Genomic DNA, 18,761 nt, shown 5'->3' on the forward strand with positions numbered 1-18,761 from the left:
AGAGAAAATAATTTTATGTCTGGGGGTCGCCGCAACGTGAGGGACTGTATTAAAGAGTCGGCGCAGGGCTAGGGAGGTCAGAGCCGCTGCTTTTGACTCTCTCCCTGGCCTCCCCTGCTTGGCACTTCTGCTCTTTTTCAGAACTTTTCAGGCAAGTGACTGGTGATGTTTCTGTCAGCATTTTGAGGGACGAGGCCAGAGGCAAGGCTCTCACCTGTCTCTGTCACCACGCCCAGGAGGTCCTGTAAACGTTTAGGTATCTTGCATTCACTTGGGATCCCTGGCTTTGAGGCTGAAGGGAATTTCAGAGTGAGCCACCCCATGAAGTAGAGAGGGGTTTAATGAAGGACGTTAAGTATGGAGGGTAAGGAAAAGAGAAGTCCTCAGAAAGTAAGGCGCGCCCAAAAGCAAGGGTGTCACACAGGGTAAGACACACTTAACTGCCGGCGCTGGCTCCTCAAGGCACACACAGCTCATTGTTTTGGATATCTGTACTAGTCACACATAACATTTGAGTAGGGTCTTGAAGTTCTCCTCTTCGAAGGGGACGCCAGAGCCTGAATGAGGTCACCACGGTTCTGAGGTGCACCCACGGTCCTCCAGGTAAATTAGCTCACAGGGACACGGGAAGGTTAACTGCTTTAGTTGAGATTCTTAGCTGAGGAGGCCTGGTGAGGCCCTGCCCAAGGTCGGATACACGCAGCTCTTCCGCCTGGCTCGTTGTTCTTCTAACGCCTGCGCGTTAACACAGCTGCACACTTGATCAGGTGTTGCTGATCGATCGGGGGAGGGGCTTCCTTCTTTCCCCAGGTCCCACAGTTTCCTGTCTGCCCGCCTTATTTTCCTCACCTTCCTGCTCCAGTTGGTTGCTTTTGGCCAGGGACAAGGCGCACGCACGCCTCCCAGGCTCTCTGCGGCTCCAAAGCCTCATGGCAATTCTGTATGCTCCAGCAGGCTGCATACAGCTCTTCGGTTTTGTCTCGAAGCTCCCTCCAGACATTAGGTAGGTCCTTACTCTTGAGTCTTGCACGGAGACAGGGTCCTCCCTGGATTTCTGCTCATGGGATTACCTTCTTCCCTCCATGGGTTGCAGTTCAACCATAGCTGGCCCTGGGTTAGAAATGATTGTTCAGGAAGTTTCCAAATCTCTACAGCCCCCCCCCCCAGGACCCCTGGGCACTGGGCCTGGTTCCTGCAGACCAATGCAGACAGTTGGCTACCTCAACGTGGAGTCTGCCTCTCTTCAGACAGGTGCCTGACCTCACTGAAGGTGCACCCGCCGCCTTCCGTGTGCGCAAGGGGGCTGTAGTAGTCTGTTCACATCCTGGCTGTGGCAGTCTGGTCCCTGGGTTCACATCCTGGCTGTGGAAGTCGGGTCCTGTGTAAAGCTCTCTCTCGTATTTTAGCCAAATCACCTCCATTTGTCCATCCGCAGTTCCTCTTTCAAGCAAGAATGTAAGAGAACGATTCTAAATTCATTGCTGTTGCCTTATGGTCTCATGACTTGTAAGTTCAGCTATTATCTATTATTTTTCATGTACTTTTTTTTTGGACACAGGGCCTCGTGCAGTCCAGGCTAGTCTTAAACATCCTGTACAGCAGAGCGTGACCCTGAACTCTCAACTTTGACACCTCCACTTCCCAAGTGTTGGGATTTGCAGGTGTGCACCACCATGCCCGGTTTATTAACTCAGCAAAAGCAAGCTTAAAAAAAAGAAACAAAACACAAGAAAACCAACCCTTAAAACTAGGAAGTTGAATAAAAAGATGTAGCCCTGGTAAGGGACACTAACCCGGAGAGACAAATGATCAAGGAGCTGAGAAAGGAATGGCCGGCTAAGACTGGGCTTGTTAGATCAGGCTGTACAATACAGCATTTGGGAGGAGTTGGAAAAATTAAACTAAATATGATATTAACTAAAACAGATGAGAAACAGCGACTCCCTTTATGGATAACACGCTGCTAAATGTTTAAGATGTAACTGCAATTGTTCTGTGGAAACTCAGCTATTAGACTTGCGGGGTGGGGGCGCTGGAAGAGATTTTCTTCCTAACTTGCCAAAGAAAATTCCATCTGAGATTTTTTTTTAAAAAGAAGCATAATTCAGAACTGAGTCTTAGGATTAGACACTACATATCTGTGGCATTGTGTCTCAGCCCCGAGAGCCTACCCTTAGCTCTCAGGGAACTGTAATAAAAAAAAAATCCAGAACCTGTATATCATTAAAAGGCTGGATTAAGGTCAAGAGCCTTAGATGGAATCCTGCACTGCCCCAAGTCTTAGCAGCTCTTATGGTGCCAGAAGTGTTTAGAAGACCAAGAAAGAACTACATGTTTTAATTAAATAACACATGGCAGAAAGCACAAGATACCAGCTTGGGTTTATCAGGCAGAGCAGGAGCGATCCTTGTACTAAACAGACAGGCACCAAGGAAAAGAGAGAACCCGAGAGACGAGTCTAAAAAAGCTTAGGAGCTATTTAATTCATCCTAGGACAAAAATCTAACGCTCCCCAGCGACACGAGGGGAGCCGCATTTAAGAAAGGCAGCCTGGTGTAGAATAATGATGGAGTAAAGTAAATGACACGGAACTATGACGGATCTTAAACCCAACTGGAAAATTGAGAAGGAGAACGAAGTGTGTGCATAATGACAACTTGACAATTACCCTGGAGCAGTGGCCCACGTCCTGACACAGTTACCTGTCCCTGTGCTGTGGGTGTTGGTGTCTGGGCTTTCTTCTGGAACAGTGTGGCTTGGTGGCCCATTTTCCCACCCCCTGTCTCCCTTGCTTAGACCGACTGGCTCACCATCAGTAGCCTAGGAGCCCACACAGGGCAGACAGAACCTGGAGGTCGGCTGTGTGCACATCTTTCTAAATGAAGATGATTTAAAAAAAATGAATCACTAATGCCAAAGCCATTTATGAAAATTCTACAACAAGGAAAAGTCCGCCCCCCCAAAAGAAACAGACTCCTAAACCTAGGCGAGGTGTCAAAAATTTAAGATTATTTTATTCTCCTGGATGCGGAGTTGCAGGAAAAAAACAAAACAGCGGGCGGTCTAAGCACATCAATCATAGAGGAGACAGCACATTCTAGACTGGGAATATAATTAAGTAGAAGATATAAAAATAGGATTTCCCAACCTGGCAAGTGGAAACATAAACCAACTGGCAGAGGAAGGGTGGAGAGGATGGTCTCACTCCCGTGGAGTAACGCTGGAGAGACGGAGAGGAAACAGAAGATGGGTAGCAACCAGGGAAGGAGCAGAGGGCGGGAGGGTGATGGAAACCTATGAGGTGCGAGGGAGGCATGAGTTTGCCAAGACCTGATTTTAGCCTCTGGCTAGTGAATTTGGGGGTGCAGATGTTTCCTGAAAGATTGATACGTGATTGTGTTGAGAGCCGATGGGATAGATTTCGCCGCTAACTGAGTTAGTCTCTGCTCAACAGAAAACAAAATGTAGCCGCATCTTGGGAACAAATATTTTTTCCTTCACTGTCACCACTGGTCAGGAGTGGGCATAAGTTACTCTCACAGCAACTGCGGGAGACAACCACACAAGGTCTGTTTTTAAAGTCTGGCCCATGCTCTGGAATGCTCCATTGATGGGACTGAATCTACCACGTTCCCCTCCCTTATACAAAAAGAAATAAAAAAAATAGTCCAGACCCATGCCTCGGATTCCTTAAGAGGGCCTGTGACAAAGTTAGAAAGCTTTTCAATAAAACAGAGTAAAGTTATTTCCCATTCATTTCTCCACCATAGCAAGCGCAGTTGTGGGGTGGGGAGGGGGGTCTTCTCTCAGCTGGGCAATCGCTAAAAGCGCCTTCCCTTATTCTCTACTTAAAAGCTATCAATTTAGACCTGTCCCGTGTATTGCCCCGTGAATGGAACAAGGCTTTGCGATCTTTAATTAAGGGTGAAAAACTCTTTGAACATCGCCGCATTCATGTGTTCATGTGTGGAAGGCCTAGTGTAACAAAAGAATTTAATCAAACTACAAGCCTAATAAAGACTACATTGCCTGAACTAAATGATGTGGCTGCAGTTGGAGCTCTGAGTTTTACATTTGAAGAAGCGGGTCAGAGTGTTCATTCATCTTGATTAGCGATGCCAACCTAATTACTTCTGGAGGAAACAGTAATTAGCTGGAGTCTCACCTCATTAATCATGACATTCTTGTAGAAGACTATTTTTATCTGATAAATGGCTGGGATTGGAACAAGGTGTATATTTGAATTCTGGTTTAATTGTACACAGCTTGCTGCATAGCATTTTGTGTTTTTAATCGTTTAACTACTTCCTCGCTGGGGGCCTCTGGAGTAACGTTAGCTGCCTACTAACATTCTTGTAGTGAAATCTTTAAAAACCTGACTTAAGGAGGGTTGGTTCTTGTCTGGTGGACCGATCGTAGGTGGCATCCCCGGGGACTCAGGACAGGATGAAAGCGAAGCTTGGATGTGTAGACCAGGTCACTCCGAGTTGCTGGGACAGACAACACAGGTTTCTGTGGAGAATTTGAAATGAATGAGACCATTGTGTAACCCACACAGCGGCTTCCGTGTGACCAGTAGTGGTAGCAGACATGCAGTACACGCTGTACTTTAGGCATGGAATCTTAATACACAAAGTGGGCTCCTTTGTACGCCTGAGCGGAGCTAACCCTGCTACGGGTCGTAGTTAGAAGGTAGCCTGGACTCAGTTGTATTTAGAGTCATTTTGTTCTGCAGTCCTGTGGTTCCGACCACTTTGCACTGGTAGCAAAGTCCTAGCAGGAAGCAGTTTCTCAGAATCGTATTTGTTGCTTCCTTCTGGTTCCTTTCCAGCCCACAAATCCCCCAGTAGATCTCCAAGTGAGCGCCGTGGAATAAAGACGGAGCCCTGCAATTACTGCTTGTAAGCGTGCAGAACGTTCGCCCACAGCAAGCCCTGATGTCAGAGAGGGGACTATGTGAGTCACCCCTGCCCAATGCCAGGCACCTCCTTGGGCTCTTACATTGCTCACATAAGAAAAGTGCATCTGGAGCCTTCAGGGATGACTCACAATCGGGTTTAAGAGACTGCCGTGTAATATAACGTTAGTTGGGCACGGTGAGATTGCTCAGTGGATAGTTCATCCTGTGGACCTGGTGACCTGACTTAAGTGGAACCCACTTAAAAGTGTGAGGAGAGGACTGACTCCACAAAGTTATGCTGTGGCAGAACACAGGACACACCCGCGTGGAGTGTGCACACACATGTGTCACACATGGTGATGATAAATAGAAGAAAATAATGCTAATTAAAAATCCAATGAAACACGGCTTTGCGTGTATGAAAATAGGGCTCATGAGGATTTTTCTGTCGTGTAAAGAGGGAAGAAAGCAAAATGGTCATCAGTCAGTGTAAGTATATTCAGTGTGAAATTATGCCCACAGGGACCAGGATGTCTCCATCTTGTCCCTCTGAAGGAGACAGGCCAAGGGAGGTAGTTCACACAGAGTCATCAGAAGGGGAAGAGTCCTATGGATTGTATGTGTTTGTTAGCCAAGGCTGATCCACGTAGCCAAGGATGGCCTTGAACTCTGATCTTCTTACCCCTACCTCTTAAACACTGGGATGCTCAGATTGTTTGTTTAGTGGGTTTGGCCCAAGGCAGTAAGATACATCCTCCTTTACGGTAGTGTTGTCCTTGTCTATGAGATAGAAATTCTTGGAATGTTTTGGTCTCATCCCCTTTCTCCTTGACAATGTGTGATGGACCTTACCATCCTTTGCCTCAGTAACTCTGTCTAGACATCCATTGGATGGATTCTCCCTTTCTTGGGATATCATCTTTGCATTGATTTGCTAGGGCAGTTAATACACCCCTCCTCTAAGCAACTTTCTGCGTCCGTGCATGGTGTGGTACTCAGGGTTTTAAGCTCACTCTCTCCAAACTTTCTGGGCAACCCACTAATGTGTGGAAGGTCATCTTGTACATAAGCCATTCCCATGCCAAGTTACATAGCAACGTGATACTACTCCACCCACAAGAAATGCAACAGGCTTTAGAATAAATTTTGTTAAAAAATTAAATTGTTAGCCGGGCGTTGGTGGTGCACGCCTTTAATCCCAGCACTCGGGAGGCAAAGGCAGGCGGATCTCTGTGAGTTCGAGACCAGCCTGGACTACCAAGCGAGTTCCAGGACAGCCTCCAAAGCCACAGAGAAACCCTGTCTCAAAAAACCAAAAAAAAAAATTAAATTGTTTTATATATATATATATATATATATATGTGTGTGTGTGTGTGTGTGTGTGTGTGTGTGTGTGTGTGTGTATGCAATGCCCACGGAGGCCAGGAGAGGGCATTGGATCACCAGGAACTGGAGTTACAGACAGTTGTGAGATACCATGTGTATGCTTGGAATTGAATTTGGGACCTCCTTTAACCGCTGAGCCTCTCTCCAGCCTCCTAGAATTAGCTTCTTCCTGTGTGTGGCCTGTCACACACACCGCCCTCACATAGATGAGCTTGTCTCCATCACAAAACTGTGGAGCTGTTGAAAGCAGCTTACCTGAACCCATGCAGGATGCAGAGGGAGTGTCTTCATGCTTCAGATTTTTTTTCTTGTCTCCAGTCCGTGGGAAACTGTGCCCATTTAAAGGTCTTGACTGGTGGACTCACTTTTGAACTATGACAGGTTTTTATTTTTATTTTTTGCCCACTGCACATTGTCACACTTAACTGTTACGTTCTCCGACAAGGAACCAGTCTTTGGAAGTTCCAGGCGGTTCTGGCCCTGCGGCTTCGGGTCCTTATCCATTGGGCATCCATTCACCGACCTTACCGAATCTTGCCTCCCCTGCTGCTGCTGGCTGTACACTCACTGTATCAGGCTTTCTCCAAAGGCTACACAACTTTCTCTTTTTTCCCCCTGAAATGTCTTGCTTATAATCCAAGTGAAGAGTTTTGTGAATGCATGCGATATTCTGTCACCTCTCCACCACTTTTGAGTTTAAAATATTTTCTCCCTTCAATTCCATCCTATACCCCTTATTACGTTATCTCAAGCTTGCTGTTTTTGGCCTAGAAATGATGGCCCAATAATAGCTGGATGGCTATAAAATACCTCAACGCCAGACACAGACACAGCAGACAGGTGCTTTGTGAGACAGAGTGACAGTGTGCCCGTCTGCACCAGCTCTTGGTAGCAAAGTGGACTCCTGAGTTTCTTTTTTCTTTCTTTCTAAAATTGAAGTGATCCCTTTAAATTTTAAATTAAATTTGCCTTAATGAATACACAAACACAGAATACCTGTCCTTCTATCAGAGCTGAGGCTGCTGTGTTCTGAAAGGATTTGGTTGACAAATTATTTTGTTGTTGTTGTTGTTGAATTTGCTTAATGTCATGAAAGCAGCCATAGCTGCTGTGATTTGAATGAGAGTACCCCACAGACCTGGAGGTTTGAACACTTAGTCTCCAGATGCTGCTGCTTGGGTAGGTCAAGGGAATGCGGCTTCGCTGGAAGAGGTGTGTCCCTGGGAGCCCGTTCTGAGGTTTCGAAGCCTTTTGTCATTCCCAGTCTCTCTCTCCCTCCCTCCCTCTCTCCCTTCCTCCCTCCCCTCTCTCTCTCTTTCTCTGTCTCTCTCTCTGTTTCTCTGTCTCTCTCTCTCCCTCTCTCTCTGTTTCTCTGTCTCTCTCTCTTCTCTCTCTCCCTCCTTCTATCCCTCCCTCCCTCTTTCTGTCTCCCTCCCCCTTTCTCTCTGTCTCTCTCTCTCTGCCTCCTCCTTGCAGTTTGAAATGTGAGCTCTGAGCATGATAATCCAGCCACCATTCCTGCTGCTTCCCTGCCTCGATGGATTCTTGTCCCGTTTTAATCACAAGCCCAAGTAGACCTCTTTTTTCCCCCTATGTTTTTCTTGGTCATTTTTTTTTTTATCACAGCAATAGAAAAGTAACGTCCAGACTTACTGATTCCTTATGGTAATTGCCAGGGTCCAGGTGCTGTTTATATAGTGATTCATTTACTTTTCATGTCATCCTTATGAAATGGATATGTTTTAAATGGATATACTTTGTGTGTGTGTGTGTGTGTGTGTGTGTGTGTGTGTGTGTGTGTGTGTGTGTGTGTGTGTAGGGGGCATGTATGTGCCACGCTGCACACGTGGCGTTTAGAGGACAACCACTTGTGGAAATCAGTTTTATCCTCTCATCCTGCAGGCCCTGGGAACCCAGGGCATCATCAGGCTTGACGGCAAGTGGCCCAAGGTTAACTGTTGTCTCTATGTCTATTTGATAGATGAGGAGGTAAGTCGCGTGCAGTAGGACCGCTGATCTGAGATGTTGGACACTGTGTTGGCTGCAGAGCTGACTCTTGACCTCTCTGTCTGTACAGAGCCCCTGTCATAGCCTCTGAGCATATAGAAAACTGCGGAGGAGGAGGAGAGCAGTGTTGATCGTCGCCTTTTCTTAGGCGAGCTGTCGTTCGCCATCAGATGCATATACTTCTGCATGTTTTCTCTCAGAACAAACTTGCTTTTGGTTTTACTCGGAAAATATTGGGAATATCTTTGCATGTGTGTAGACATATTTACTGTGTCATTTTTGCAGACTGCATTGCATCTGAGTATTTTTAGTCATGGCTTACTGAAACAATTTGTTTCCCATTAAGAGAACACGGTGCATCATCCCGGGGAGTGATCTCTGCTTGCACTCTTACCGTTTCTTCAGGAGAAGTTCCAGGGCTGGAATTACGGGACTGAAGGAGAGAATGGATATTTTTTTTTTTGCGGGCTGCTTTTTTTTCCCTGTCTAGAAATGCTATATCAGTTTATACTCCCACCACCAGCATAGGAGATGTCTGTTCTCCCATAACCCCAAGCGCCGTGGGTCCCGGGCAGCCTTTTCTTCTTAAGTGTGCTCTCTGCTTTGCATTTGTGCTTTTCGTATGCTGTGCTCTGACAGTCTTACCTTGCTTCTCTGCATCCGCTTTCTGTCTGTAGCATGAGCTAGGTCAGAGTTGCTCACCGGTGTTTCCCAGGAAGGATGATCTCCGCACGTGCAAGAGGCAGGAAAGGGCTGGGCACAGACAGGGCTTACTACTGCTGTCACTTCTGTTAGTCACTGCTTTCTGCAGCCGCTTTTCACGCTAGGCCGCCCAGCTTCTCTTGGTTGTTTTGAAATGTAACGTAACTAGTTGTGCGTGATGCAATGTGACCGTGCACGGTGTGTTCAGCCCATCAAGCCCCACCGTTTGTTCTCTGTTGTAGTTAGCCTGTTCTATTCCTTTCAGAACCCATCGATGTGGGACTGGAGGAGACAGCCGGCAGCTAAGATCGTTTATTGCTCTGGCAGACGTGTGTGCTTCAGGTCCCCGTTCCCATGCTGCGCGCCTCACAGGTCTCTGTGGCTTTAGTTCCCCTTTCCTGGCCTCCGGGAGCACACAGGTGGTTCACATACATACCTACAGGCACTCACACTTAAATAAAATAATAAAGAAAAGAAGTTTGCGTTATGTTGGGGAACTCGTTTTTTCTACCCAAAATACAAGTTGAAATAGAAGGGAAAAAAAGCCATTGTTTAATCTGAGATTATAAAATTAAAGATTTTGATGACTGATCTTGGCCGTCAACTTGACCCACCTGAGAATAGAAAACTTCTGTTGAGGAATTGCCTCTGTCAGATTGGCTGATGTCTCTGGGGGAGCATTTTATTGGTTGCAAATTGATGTAGGAAGGCAAAGCCCACTGTGGGTGGTGCCATGCCTAGGCAGGTGGGCCTGGGATGTTTCATCTGGCTTGCTCAGCTACCTTCTCATACATCCCAAACTCATCGGGTCCTCTGGAAGATGGGGTCCTCTGGAAGATGGGGTCCCCTGGAAGATGGGGTCCTCTGGAATATTGGGTCCTCTGGAAGAGGCCTTAGCTGGCGAATCATCTCCCCAGGCTCCGTCTTCTCCCATTCTACAGTAATAGTTTGGAAAAGGCCATTGATTCTTCATTAGGCCAGTGGTGATGACGCTAAAGGCAACACTAAGGGCTGTGATACTCCACTGCAGACTTCACTCTGCTTACGAGTATGACTGGTCTGCCAAGGAGGAAGAGGCCCACTGCTCGTGTTGTTTCTTATCAAAATTAAGCAGTACCGCAGCATTTTCTAGAAGATACTAGTACAGGTTCCTAAGCAAAAATTGACACTGTTTAAGAAAATTTGTAAGGTTCTGTACACTGTGTTGCCTTCTTGGAGAGCCAGCCACAGTACCTCTTATCTTATATACTATGCTTCAAAATACGGAGACAAGTTTACATCTTGCTCAGCTCCTTCCCCAATGTGTTTGTGTGTAGTCCTTGCACACCTATGAATATCTTGTGGAAGTCTGTTCTTCACAGATCCCCATTTGGGAAGTACTGTACTCCCTGCGAGGGTAGAGAGAGAGAGAGAGAGCCTGTCAAATGCCTAGCTGAAATTCAGACACATATGTCCTCCGCGTTTTTCTTGTCTCCCACTCTAGTAGTTTTATCAAGAGAGAAAATGAGTTAGGTCTGGCTTGAATTGTTATCACAAATCCATGCTGGCTCCAAATGGATCCAGTTTGATTTCTTTTCTCAATTCCTTCCTTGCCCAGAATCAACACAGATCTCCGGGTTTAATTAATGGAACTCACCCTGTCCCACGCCTCATCTCTAAAGTGCGTTAAGTCAATATTAGCAAATCTCTAACTCCTAATACCTTCTCTTTCCTAGGAGCCTCCTTGGTGCAAATTTCAGTGTGGTCCAGTCACTTCCTTTTCTGGTTCCTTCTCTGTGGATGATAAGATGGGGTGTACCTGATCGGAACCGAGGCTACCATTTTTTTCCACAGGACACACCCAATCTTGGTGCACCCCTGAACCCCTAAGTTTCATCCTCACATCTCGGGCATACCAGTGTCACCCTCACAGGAAATAGACATGCAGGGGGTGTGCATCCCAGAATTTCTGCCATCTCTGCACTTCCTGTGGCCCAGGATCACCCATCTCTTCTTTTTAGCGTTCTTCATTTGCTGCAGTCACACACACAGCTCTTTTTGTCCATTGTCAGTGTGTTTAAAGACCTGGTCTCACGTTTGGATTTTAGCCCGCCTGATGCTCTTCCATCGGCTGCATGATGGTTGCCCGTAGTAACGTGTCTGCTCCCTTCTCTTCTTCAGTGGGATCACTTGACAGCTATGTGTCAGAGTTCTGTCAGCCTTCTTTATCTCCTGAGACATCTCCTGTCCCAGAGTTACCAAAAAATAAAAATAAAAATCCGTTCGATTGATCTTATTTGAAATCACCTTTCTTAGAATTTCATCTCTCTGTTAGTGGCTGCAGCATCTCCTAAGAGGGAACAGTTGATTTCTCTTCTCCCCACCGCCTTCCTTCTTGCAATGAGGTTGGAACCCTCTGCCTTACACAGAACAGCCAGGTTCTACCATGTAGCTACATTCCCAGCCTCAAAGCTTTGGGTTCTCCTAAATATCTTCCCCCTCCATCCACTTTACTCCTGTGTGTCTGTATAACACAGGCTCATGTGTGTGCCCAGGGGTCTACATGTGTGTCTGTATAACACAGGCTTATGTGCATGTCCAGAGGTCTACATGTGTGTCTGTATAACACAGGCTCATGTGTGTGCCCAGAGGTCTATGTGTGTGTCTAGGGGTCTACATGTGTGTCTGTATAACACAGGCTCATGTGTGTGTCTAGAGGTCTATGTTTGTGTCTGTATAACACAGGCTCGTGTGTGTCTAGAGGTCTACATGTGTGTCTGTATAACACAGGCTTATGTGTGTGTCCAGGGGTCTATGTGTGTGTCTAGAGGTCTACATGTGTGTCTGTATAACACAGGCTTATGTGTGTCTGTATAACATAGGCTCATGTGTGTGTCCAGAGGTCTATGTTGGGTGTCGCCCTTAATTGTTCTCCATCTTATTTTTTTGAGACAACATCTTTCACTGAGCATGGAGCTTGCCAGTTAGGCTACTCTGGCTGACCAACAGGCCCAAGACCCACCTTTGTTCCCCAGCTTCCCTAGTGTTTGCATTGCAGACACACTCTGCCACGCCCAGCCTGTTCCTACGGGTCTGGGAACTGAACTCAGGTCCTCATGTTTGCATGGCAAGCCCTTTACTGACTGAGTCATCTCCCTAGCCCGATGACACTTCTTAACCCCCACTTGACTCCAGTTTCTCTGTCTCTACTATTTCTTCTTCCTTCAGAGAGATAAGATCATTAGCTAAGCAAGTCAAGTTATCAGTCTTATCAACAAAAATGGCTGCAATCACCCAGCAAGCATTTGCTCTTAGCAGGCAACTTACATTTTATCTTACCATACAGTGCTAGAAAAGTGAGTACTGCGAGGGTAATGTAATTAAAACAGGCACATAAATAAATAAAATCAATTAAAGCAGGTCTGTTGCGATAATTAGCTTGGTTTACAATGGGGCATTTGGAAGCTCACAGGCCTTCCAAGCTTAAGTGTGACATCCATTATTTCTGTATTCTGTAAATATAGTACAAGGAATGAGTTCTACTCATTGATTTTTTTTGTAATAAATAATGCATTTCTGGAAAACACAATGCATTTGATTTGTGAAATTCATTAATTCTTTCAGTTTTTCCTTATTAATCATCCATGGAGTGGTGGTTGCTCAGGTGGTTTAGCCAAAGACAAACATGGATTGTTGCATGCTACCAAGGACCGGTCAACGGGCTGAGCTGAGAAACATGAGACACAGGATCCCTCCTTGTGGTAGAATATTATTTTAAGGTGTGCGACTTTTATTTATGCTGCATTTGTTTAACTCTGTAAAACTGTGATTCTTTGCCTGTCTAAAACACCTGATGGCCTAATAAAGGGTTGAATGACCAATAGCAAGGCAGGGGCAAGGATAGGCGGGATTGGCAGGCAGAGAGTATAAATAGGAGATAGGAGACGAGAGAGCAGCAAGAGAACAAGGAGAGGAGGATATCAGGGGCCAGCCACGCAGCCACCAGCCACCAGCCACGCAGCCACGCAGCCACCAGCCACCAGCCACCAGCCACCCAGCCATGCAGCCACGCAGCCACGCAGCCACCAGCCACGCAGCCACCAGCCACCAGCCACCCAGCCACGCAGCCACGCAGCCACCAGCCACGCAGCCACCAGCCACCAGCCACCCAGCCACGCAGCCACGCAGCCACGCAGCCACCAGCCACGCAGCCACGCAGCCACCCAGCCACGCAGCCACCAGCCACGCAGCCACGCAGCCACGCAGCCACCCAGCCACGCAGCCACCAGCCACGCAGCCACGCAGCCACCAGCCACGCAGCCATGCAGCCACGCAGCCACGCAGCCACGCAGCCACGCAGCCACCAGCCATGCAGCCACGCAGCCACCAGCCACCCAGCCACGCAGCCACCAGCCGCGCAGCCACGCAGCCACCAGCCACCAGCCATGCAGCCACGCAGCCACGCAGCCACGCAGCCACCCAGCCACGCAGCCACGCAGCCACGCAGCCACCAGCCACCAGCCACCAGCCACCCAGCCACCCAGCCACCCAGTCAGTCACAGAGTAAGAAGGAAAGTGAGATACACAGAAGTAAGATAAAGGCCCAGAGGGCAGAGGTAGACAGGATAATTAAAGATAAGAAAAGCTGGCTAGCAACAAGCCAAGCTAAGGCTTGACGCTCATAACTAAGAATAAGCCTCTCTGTGTGATTTACATGGGAGTTGGGTGGTGGGTCTTCCAAAGACCCTCAAAAAGCCAAAAGAGTGAAAAGCATTCCAAACAATACCTCCTATTCCAGGTGTGATGTTGGCTGGGAAAGGGGGCTGCCGAGAAAATACTGTGACTGAACAAACTTCACAGTCTAGATGACAAGATTTGACATCATTCAAAATTTTGCCACGGAGATAATAGTCTTTACCTTTTCTTCCATCAGTTTCTTATTTTGATATATTGTCTCTGGCACTGCTGTTAAAACCAGCTGTTTCCCCTTTCTGTCTGTCTGTCTGTCCACTTATTCATCTTCTACTTAATGTGTCTACTCAAAACTTCCAAGGAATGCAGGCTAACCAATAATGGTTTACCCTGTTGATACATATCTTACCAGAAACAATTACATTTCATTGTACTTTTAAACTTGCACATACATGTTCATGTGTGTGCAGGTACCACAGGCCATGCACATGCATGTGTGTGGAGGGCAGAATTTGATAGCAGGTTCTCCTTTACTGTTCTCTACTTGTAACATTTTAATTTTTTTTCTCTCTACTTTGGAAATTTTATTTTGTTTTTATTTGTGTGTGTGTGTGTGTGTGTGTGTGTGTACGTGTGTGTGCAGTACCCTCAGAGACCAGAAGAGGGTGTTTTGTTTTCTTGGCGCTGGAGTTACAGGCTATTGTGATCCTCTTGAGTAGGTGGTAGGAACTGAACTCTAGCCCTCTGCAGGAGTAGCAGTGAGCATTTTTCTCAGCCCCTAGAAACAACTAAGGTGGGTATTTTGTTGAGCTTTTCAGCCGTACCATCTACCACGATTCAATCAATCACACGGTCATTTAGACTCAGGATGTCTGAAGAGCGGCCCAGGATCTGAGAAACTTGGAGGATTATATTCTCATTCGTATTCAAAATTTTCATCGTATCTCACAGTAACTTTTTAAAATTAATTTTTATTTAAATTAAAAACAATCTTATTCTCACTGTAATTCTATAATCTGTGATTTAAAATAAAAACAGTTCTTGATAATGTAAAGGGAATGTGGAAAACTGAGATTAGGCAATAGAAGTCTTCCATGCTGCAGACAGCCCCTCGGTCCTCCCTGGTGCCCCTGACTGCTCTGGGTTGGATCTGATCTGTCCCCACAGGCCTGTGTGTCAGAGGATTGGTTTTCCGTCCAGCACTATCGGAAGGTAAGGTACGACCTGGTGGGAGCTCTGCCGGTCAGTGGTGACACCCTGAAACAGGACGGCGAGACTCTGGCTTTCACTCCCTGCTCTCTCCCCTGTCTGCCTCCGGTGCGCAGCTTCCTCTCTAAGAGCAACAGGAACGAAAATTCCTCGTCTGAACTGCCGAAACTGTGAGCCACAGCCAGCCTTCTCTCTCGTTCCTGACTAGTGTTCCCTCATGTGTCTGTCATAACTGTTCCTCATGATGGCAGTACCAGAGAGAAGAGAACCCTTCTTAGCATAAGTAGGGAAGAGAAAGCAAGGGAGGACAGAGCCCAGGCAAGGCAGAGACACCTGAGAGAGGTGGTAGGGTGGGGGACATTGTTCCTTCCTCTCCTAGGACAGTCTCTGCGTGACGGAGGGCCTTCCAGTAATGATAAAAGGAGGCTAAACAAGCATATCAATTTAATTTTTTCAGACAGTATATATTTATCATAGGCTTTTCCCTTCCATAGCTCCTCTCCTACTTCCCTAACCAACCGACTTCACTCTCTCTCTCTCTCTCTCTCTCTCTCTCTCTCTCTCTCTGTGTAACTTAAATATAAAGGGCAGGAAAACCTATTTATATGGAAAAACAAAACTATTCTACTCCAGATTTAAAAATTGGCCATTTTATTGGTGTGCAATTATCCAACTTGTAGGTAATAATGTAGTTTCTAGAAGTAATTGGGCTACGAACAAATTATAAAGAGCCCATTAAGTGTGAGGCGTGTCACAAACATTTTTTTTCTAGTCCTTGTATCACAGAGGGCATGGGGACATTTTTGTGTATAAACTTAGACCTCAGAAAACTAGGGCTGTGGATCAGCGGAGCAGTGCTTGCTTAGGCTCAGTTCCCATTGATGAAACAGAAAAGAAAAGTGAAGCTACATTCCAGAGGCCCCGGGAACTTTCCTAAAGTCACATCATCGGAAAGTTTCAAGTTTAAATCCACTCTCTGTCTGTTTCCTTCAAAGCTTCCTCCTTTCCCTTCAATGCGGTGTCCCTTTGTAACGGAGAGCTCCGCTCTGGCTGTCTTTAGGCTTTCGGCACAACCCAGGTGTGGTGCTGTCGATGTATTATTTTAATTCCCCAGGGAAGGTTTTGACTTCGTTGGATTTTCAAGTGCCTAGAACTAGAGGTACCCAGCATTTTAAGAGAGAGAGTAAAAAATGCCACTGCGTTTAGGAAGCTTGATCATCACAGTAAAATGCTTTTGGGTGTACGTTGGGAAGCAACTTGAAGCAATTAACTTTGACTGGGAGAGAAGAAGACAAGCGGGTGGTAAAAATAGATTTGAAAAAAAAAAGACTCATAAAAGAACATCCCAATATCAAGGGATTCCCGAGACGGCTCCGGGGTGTTTAGAAGAGATAGATAGGTCTATTTTCAATCATACCCGACTTTTCTTCTCTTTGTGTGTGAGCTTCTGGGGGTACAGACATATTCTTTTTTCATCTTGGGACACCCAGGGCTCGCACAGGTATTCAAACAGGTTTGAATGCTTGTGCCAAACATTTAATAGATGCTTCTGAGATAATCAGTTCAAAGGCCAGCAGTACGCAGAATAGGAAGATGTCAAATTTTTCCTCTGTATGTGCATGTTCATGTGTGTGGGCATACATGTGTGCACATGCGTGTGGAGGTCAGAAGACAACCTTGGGTGCCATTCTTCACCTTCCTTTTTGAGATGGGGTCGCTCATTGACACGGAGCGTATGGAGTAAGCGAGGCTATCTGGCCAGCGAGCCCCGGGGATCTGCTTGTCTCTGCCTTCCCAGCGTTGGGACTATAAAAGCATATCCCACTGTCCAGCTTTCATGAAATCTGGGGTCTGGGGATCAAATTCAGGATCTTGTAAGGCAAGCACTTTACTGACTGAGCTTTCTGGCCAGCCCCAGGATTCAGAAATGTAAGGTTTTCTTTCTTTCTTCCTTTTTCTTTTTTTGTATAAAGTGAAATAAGTTTTGGCTGCTAGAATCAGTGGGCATGTCCTTTATGGTGCTCCTCCATCCAGTTTATTTAGAGTGGCAGAAGATGTCAGAGTTAGCGTTGGCAGTTTATGGGGACAGCACCAAACCTAATCTTCAGGAAGTCAGGCCTGCCTTTATACCCCCTCTCAAGGTCCCATCGGCTCAGGCGGCTGACTCTGCTGTATGTCCTTTCCTCATTGGTGTCTCCGGTCAGTTGCCTCTCCCTCAGTATCTCTGGGTGTAGAGGCAGGCATGCTCAGGGAGGAAGTGCGCATGCTCATGCAGCCTGGTCCGGGCGTCGCGGACAGGGAGCTTGCGGCTTGAGTAGTCTGGCCACAGTTCCTCCTACACCCCACCTCGGTTGATCTTTTTCGATCTGGCCTTGTCCTAACTCTCTGGCACACACCATCTCTGATCGATCAATGTGCTCTTCAGAGTCTGGCTCTTTCCTGTCTCCCGGCATCTGTCTGCTGGACCACAGAGGACCCTGTACCTCCCATAAAGAGAACGAGCCATGGGACAGCAGTCAGGCATTCCACACATTTATTCATGCACTGTGCTGATCGAAAAGCAACTTCAAACTTGCCTTTGTTTTACAACTACAGCAAGCGTTAGGGTATTAATATGATTCATTAAAATACAGTTTTAATTCCAGATAGAAATCAGTTTATTAGAAACTGGCTCACAAAATAGGCAGTAGGTTCTTTATTAGCCCGTGTCATCCGTCACAATCCACGGAAGCAGAAACAGCAGGCGAGGAAGTACCCAAAGGGAAGATAGAAGCCTGTTTCCACAGTGACATCCATCATCACTGTCACTGACGCTTGGGACCACGGTGCGAGTTTCCAGGTTCTTGGCCTCTTAGTCAAGGGGTTGAAGAGAACAGGTCACACAGGCTTGCAAAAGCGCGGGGGTTAGGAGGAAGGCAGTAGAACAGATTACACAAGGACGCACTGTTAAGACAGGCAGCAGGCCACGTGAATTAGAATGCTTAAGGACCCCAGGCTGCAGCTTTGCGGCCCCTTTTTATGGGGCCTGAATTGATATGGGTGTGGGGGCCGGTTAATTAAGAAGTAGTGTAGTTTTGCTTCTTTTCTTTGATTAGGTCAAAATCTGCTTTTCCTACTGCTCATGTTTCTTCCCACGATGCATCTGATTTTGGTAAGATCCATGCCCCATTATGGCAAATAGGGGATTCTCCCTAGAGTGTTCTTAGTGTTACCTTACTGTACGTGCACCCAGAGGCAGCTGGCTCAGTGGGCAAAGGCATCCATGTGCTGCCGGAACGGATGAGCTGGATTCAGTACCTGGGCCCCACGTGGAGGAAGGAGTGAGCTACTTGCCTCAGATGGCCCTCTGATCTCCTCATACACATGGTGGCATGTGCCACTGCCCCAACAAACAAATAAATGTGATAAAACAGCTATTAGAGATATCTCCTACCCACTTAATGTCAGTCAGGGCTGGTTTCTTCCTGTTATACACACCCAAGGTATGGACAGTGTGTTTACTTCTCAAAAATCTTTATTTTTATTTTATACTGACTGTTTTGCCTGCATGTGAATTGTGTATTTTTTGTTGTTGTTGTTTTTTACGAGACAGGATTTCTCTGTATTGTTTTGGAGGCTGTCAGTCCAGCCTGGCCTCGAACTCACAGAGATCCGCCTGCCTCTGCCTCCCGAGTGCTGGGATTAAAAGCATGCACCACCACCGCCCGGCTGTGTATTGTGTATTATAGTGCCCCTGAGGCTAGAAGAAGGTGTCAGACCTCCTGGAACTGTAGTCACACATGGCTATGAGCTATCATGTGGGTGCTGGGAACCCAGGTCCTCTGTGAGAACAGCCAGTTCTCTTTATAGCTGATCCGTCTCCACAGCCCAAAGAACCCAGGTTGGT

The 18,761-nt window shown here is 46.8% G+C and overlaps 1 long non-coding RNA gene across 1 annotated transcript in view; it reads left to right on the top strand.

Annotated features, from left to right (window-relative positions):
* The first annotated feature begins 863 nt into the window (after positions 1-863).
* Positions 864-18,761, top strand: part of LOC110341403 — a 31,369-nt gene continuing 13,471 nt past the window's right edge. The window contains exon 1 of the long non-coding RNA XR_002383338.1: positions 864-1,003. This is a non-coding gene — a long non-coding RNA (uncharacterized LOC110341403). The remainder of the gene's footprint in view (positions 1,004-18,761) is intronic.

The sequence above is a fragment of the Mesocricetus auratus genome, unplaced genomic scaffold (genome assembly GCF_017639785.1).
Source record: "Mesocricetus auratus isolate SY011 unplaced genomic scaffold, BCM_Maur_2.0 Super-Scaffold_100001, whole genome shotgun sequence".
In the NCBI taxonomy this organism is placed as follows: Eukaryota; Metazoa; Chordata; class Mammalia; order Rodentia; family Cricetidae; genus Mesocricetus; species Mesocricetus auratus.